This window comes from Somniosus microcephalus, chromosome 4, assembly GCF_052327205.1.
Source record: "Somniosus microcephalus isolate GS21.2 chromosome 4, FLI_Smic_1.0, whole genome shotgun sequence".
NCBI lineage: Eukaryota > Metazoa > Chordata > Chondrichthyes > Squaliformes > Somniosidae > Somniosus > Somniosus microcephalus.
In genome coordinates this window covers 182,871,254-182,877,253 of record NC_140990.1, presented here as the reverse complement: position 1 = coordinate 182,877,253, position 6,000 = coordinate 182,871,254, and positions in this window count along the sequence as shown.

Below are 6,000 nucleotides of genomic sequence, written 5' to 3'. Positions count from 1 at the left end.
TCCTCCACCGATTCCCCAGGTCGCTGTGCGCGAGTAGCGAGTAGATGCCTAGCATACACCTCATTCGTAGGCTGCTGGTAATGCACCTTTAAGATGTCGCAGGCAGCCAGGTACGTATCGGCGTCTTGGGTGAGGGGGTAAACCCGGTGGCTTACCCAATTCCGCAGAATTCCGAGTCTCATCCTCGCAGCGTCCGTAGCGTCTTTGACGGCTGCGGAATTGTCCAGGAAGAATTCCATACACTCAAACCAGTGTCCGAAGCGTGCTGATGCGTCCGGAGCATGTTGATCCAAATCCAAACGTTCGGGTTTCAGGAGTTGGTCCATAGTGTTGAAAAATAAGTTAATAAAATTGATGTGCCTCAATAAGTTCCAAGACTCGATGTTAGCGAAACAAAATAAGGCTTTTATTAACTTAGAAAGTAACACGTAAAAGAGAGAGATGTCTTCCTTCTGGAGGCTGAGGCCACACTGAGCCAGCTTACAAAAGGGGCCAGGTATGGGCGGAGCCCTACACACAGCACATTCCAGCACATTCCAATACATAATACAATGAGGACTGGGGGAAGGGAAATGACACTGAAACCGACCACAGTCACAGGCAGTGATGAATGGAATATATTTCATCACACCTTTTAAATAACGCTGATTGGGGGGGAGGGGTTCTTCCTGCTGTTGAACCCATGTTCAGCTGTGCGAGCTTAAGAGACTTAAGAGCGAGAGTGGCTGGAGAGCACAAAACCTCGGGAGATTTCAAAGGTGAGCGAGAGTGGCTGGAGAGCACAAAACCTCGGGAGATTTCAAAGGTGAGCGAGAGTGGCTGGAGAGTGCCAAACCCCGGGTGATTTCAAAGGTGAGCGAGAGCGGCTGGAGAGCGCGAAACCTCGGGAGATTTCAAAGGTGAGCGAGAGCGGCTGGAGCGTGTCAAGCCTCGGGAGATTTCAAAGGTGAGCGAGAGCGGCTGGAGAGCGCCAAACCCCGGGTGATTTCAAAGGTGAGCGAGAGTGGCTGGAGAGCGCGAAACCTCGGGAGATTTCAAAGGTGAGTGAGAGTGGCTGGAGAGCGCCAAACCTCGGGAGATTTCAAAGGCGAGCGAGAGCGGCTGGAGAGCACGAAACCTCGGGAGATTTCAAAGGTGAGCGAGAGCGGCTGGAGAGTGTCAAGCCTCGGGAGATTTCAAAGGTGAGCGAGAGTGGCTGGAGAGCGCCAAACCCCGGGTGATTTCAAAGGTGAGCGAGAGTGGCTGGAGAGCGCCAAACCTCGGGAGATTTCAAAGGTGAGCGAGAGCGGCTGGAGAGCGCGAAACCTCGGGAGATTTCAAAGGTGAGCGAGAGCGGCTGGAGAGCGCCAAACCCCGGGAGATTTCAAAGGTGAGCGAGAGCGGCTGGAGAGTGTCAAACCCCGGGAGATTTCAAAGGTGAGCGAGAGCGGCTGGAGAACGCCAAACCCCGGGAGATTTCAAAGGTGAGCGAGAGCGGCTGGAGAGTGCCAAACCTCAGGAGATATCAAAGGTGAGCAAGAGCGGCTGGAGAGTGTCGAACCTTGGGAGATTTCAAAGGTGAGCGAGAGTGGCTGGAGAGCACCAAACCTCGGGAGATATCAAAGGTGAGCAAGAGCGGCTGGAGAGTGTCAAACCTTGGGAGATTTCAAAGGTGAGCAAGAGCAGCTGGAAAGTGTCAAACCTTGGGAGATTTCAAAGGTGAGCGAGAGTAGCTGGAGAGCTGGAGCTACAACGGACCGGTGAGTGTAAAGAAGTAAAAAGTAATCGAAGTGTGACATCACCAGAAAGCAGGTAAGTGATTGGTTGGTGAGTATTTCTCTCTTTCTCACTTTTTTCCAAACTTAATTTTTATGGTTTACAGTTTCTAAGATCTCTGTTGTGTAGCGGGGAGCGCTAGTAAACAAGGGCCCTTGCGTATATCATTTAATTGTAGTGTAATTAGTGGTATTGATTTGATTTAATTTAATTTGAATTAATTAAAGGGTAAGTCATGGCAGCACAGCTTGGCCCCGTGGCATACTCCTCCTGCACTATGTGGGAAATCAGGGACACTTCCTGTGTCTCTGACGACCATGTGTGCGGAAAATGTATCCAGCTGCAGCTACTGGCAGACCGCATTGCAGCACTGGAGCTGCAAATGGATACGTACTGGAGCATTTGCGTTGCTGAGGACAATGTGCATAGCACATTTAGGGAGTTGGTCACACCGCAGGTAAAGGCTGCACAGGCAGGAAGGGAATGGGTGACCGCCAGGCAGAGTAGTAGGCGCAGGCAGGTAGTGCAGGGGTCCCCTGTGGCCATTCCCCTCTCAAACAGATATACTGCTTTGGATATTGTTGGGGTAGATGGCTTATCGGGGGAAGGCAGCAGTAGCCAACTTCCTGGCACCATGGGTGGTTCTGCTGCACAGGACGGGAGGTAAAAGAATGGGAGAGCTATAGTGATAGGGGATTCTATTGTAAGGGGAATAGATAGGCATTTCTGCGGCCGCAAATGAGACTCCAGGATGGTATGTTGCCTCCCTGGTGCAAGGGTCAAGGATGTCTTGGAGCGGCTGCAGGGCATTCTGGAGGGGGAGGGTGAACAGCCAGTTGTCGTGATACGTATAGGTACCAACAGTATAGATAAAAAAAGGGATGAGGCTCACCTTTGAAATCTTCTGAGGTTTGGCGCTCTCCAGCCACTTCGCTCTTAATATAGGGAGTTAGGAGGTAAATTTAAAAAAGGAGCTCAAAGGTAATAATCTCAGGATTGCTACCAGTACCACGTGTTAATTAGAGCAGAAATAGAAGGATATTTCAGATGAATATGTGGCTAGAGGAATGGTGCAAGGGGGAGGGATTCAAATTCCTGGGACATTGGAACCGGTTCTGGGACAGGTGCGACCAAAACTGGACGGTTTGCACCTGGGCAGGACTGGGACCAACGTTCTAGGGGGAGTGTTTGCTAGTGCTGTTGGGGAGGGTTTAAACTAAAATGGCAGGGGTTGGGAACCTGTGCAGGGAACGGGAAAGAGGAAAGGGAAGCATGGATAGAAGCAAAAGGCAGAATGGAGAAAAGCAAAAGTGGAAGGCAGAGAAATCAAGGGTGTAAATCAAACAGGGTCACAGTAAATAATAATTCTAAAAGGACTAAGAGTGTTAAAAAAACAAGCATGAAGGCTTTGTGTCTTAATGCGAGGAGCAATCGTAATAAGGTGGATGAATTAGCTGCACAAATAGATGTAAACGGATATGATATAATTGGGATTACGGAGACATGGCTCCAAGGTGACCAAGGCTGGGAATTCAACATCCAGGGATATTCACTATTCAGGAAGGACAGGCAAAAAGGAAAAGGAGGTGGGTAGCATTTCTGGTTAAAGAGGAGATTGACACAATAGTAAGGAAGGATATTAGCTCTGATGATGTGGAATCTGTATGGGTAGAGCTGAGAAATACCAAGGGGCAGAAAACGTTAGTGGGAGTCGTATACAGACCCCCAAACAGTAATGCTGAGGTTGGGGATGGCACTAAACGGGAAATTAGAGATGCGTGCAATAACTATCATGTGTGACATTAATCCACATATAGATTGGGCTAACCAAATTAGTAACAATACTGTGGAGGAGGAATTCCTAAAGTGTATACGGGATGGTTTCATAGAAACATAGAAGATAGCAGCAGGAGTAGGCCATTCGACCCCTCGAGCCTGCTCCGCCATTCAATGAGATCATGGCTGATCATCCAAACTCAGTACCCTGTCCCTGCCTTCTCCCCATATCCCTTGATCCCTTTAGCATTAAGAAATATATCTAACTCCTTCTTGAATATATTTAATGAATTGGCCTCAACTGCCTTCTGTGGTAGAGAATTCCACAGGTTCACCACTCTCTGGGTGAAGAAATTCCTCCTCATCTCAGTCCTAAATGGCTTACCCCTTATCCTTAGACTGTGACCCCTGGTTCTGGACTCCCCCGCCATCGGGAATATCCTTCCTACATCTAGTCTGTCTAGTCCTGTTAGAATTTTATAAGTTTCAATGAGATCCCCTCTCATTCTTCTAAACTCCAGCGAATATAAGTCCAATCGACCCAATCTCTCCTCATACGTCATTCCTGCCATCCCAGTTATCAGTTTGGTGAATCTTCGCTGCACTCCCTCTATGGCAAGAACATTCTTCCTCAGATAAGGCGACCAAAACTGCACACAATACTCAAGGTGTGGTCTCACCAAGGCCCTGTACAACTGCAGCAAGACATCCTTGTTCCTGTACTCGAATCCTCTCGCTACGAAGGACAACATACCATTTGCCTTCTTAACCGCCTGCTGCACCTGCATTCTTACCTTCAGCGACTGGTGCACAAGGACACCCAGGTCTCGTTGCACTTCCCCTTCTCCCAATCTATTGCCGTTCAGATAATAATCTGGACCAATATGTCGAGGAACCAACTAGAGATCAGGCCATCTTAGACTGGGTATTATGTAATGAGAAAGGATTCATTAGCAATCTTGTTGTGTGAGGCCCCTTGGGGAGGAGCGATCATAATATGATAGAATTCTTCATTAAGATGGAGAGTGAAGTAGTTGACTCAGAGACTAGGGTCCTGAATTTAAATAAAGGAAACTACGATGGTATGAGGCACGAGTTGGCTAGGATGGATTGGGGAATGTTACTTAAAGGATTGACAGTGGATAGGCAATGGCAAACATTTAAAGATCGCATGGATGAGCTATAGAATTTGTTCATCCCTGTCTGGCATAAAAATAAAAATAAAAAGGTGGTGCAACCGTGGCTAACAAGGGAAATTAGGGATAACATAATATCCAAGGAGAGGACATATAAATTGGCCAGAAAAAGCAGCAAACCTGAGGATTAGGAGCAGTTTAGGATTCAGCAAAGGAGGACAAAAGGATGAATTAAGAGGGGGAAAATAGAGTATGAGAGTAAGCTTGCAGGGAACATAAAAACTGACTGTAAAAGCTTCTATAGATATGTGAAGAGAAAAAGAATGGTGAAGTCAAGTGTAGGTCCCTTGCAGTCAGAATCAGGGGAATTTATAATGGGGAACAAAGAAATGGCTGACCAATTAAATACATACTTTGGTTCTGTCTTCACAAAGGAGGACACAAATAACCTCCCAGAGATGTCAGGGAACATAGGGTCTAATGAGAGGGAGGAACTGAATGAAACCAGTATTTGTAGGGAAATAGTGTTAGGGAAATTGACGCGATTGAAGGCCGATAAATCCCCAGGGCCTGATAATCTACATCCTAGGGTACTTAAGGAAGCGGCCCTAGAAATAGTAGATGCATTGCTGGTCAACTTCCAAAATTCTATAGACTCTGGCACAGTTCCCATGGATTGGAGGGTAGCTAATGTAACCCCACTATTTAAAAAAGGTGGTAGAGAGAAAACGGGGAATTATAGACTGGTAAGCCTGACATCGGTAGTGGGGAAAATGCTAGAGTCCGTTATAAAAGATGTAATAGCAGAGCACTTGGAAAACAGTGACATGATCGGACAAAGTCAACATGGATTTACAAAAGTTAAATCATGCTTGACTAATCTACTGGGATTTTTTGAGGATGTAACTGATAGACTAGATAAGGGAGAACCAGTGGATGTGGTGTATTTGGAATTTCAGAAGGCTTTTGATAAGGTCCCGCATAAGAGATTAGCGTGCAAAGTTAAAGCACATGGGATTGGGGGTAAGGTACTGACTTGGATAGAGAACTGGTTGGCAGACAGGGAGCAAAGAGTTGGAATAAATGGGTCTTTTTCCGAGTGGCAGGCAGTGACTAGTGGGGTACCGCAGGGATCGGTGCTATGACCCCAGCTATTCACCATATATATTAATGATCTAGACGAGGGAACTAGATGTAATATCTCCAAGTTTGCAGACGACACAAAGCTGGGTGGGCGTGTGGGCTGTGAGGAGGATGCAGAGAAACTCCAGTATGATTTGGACAGGTTGGGTGATTGGGCAGATGCATGGCAGATGCAGTATAATGTGGATAA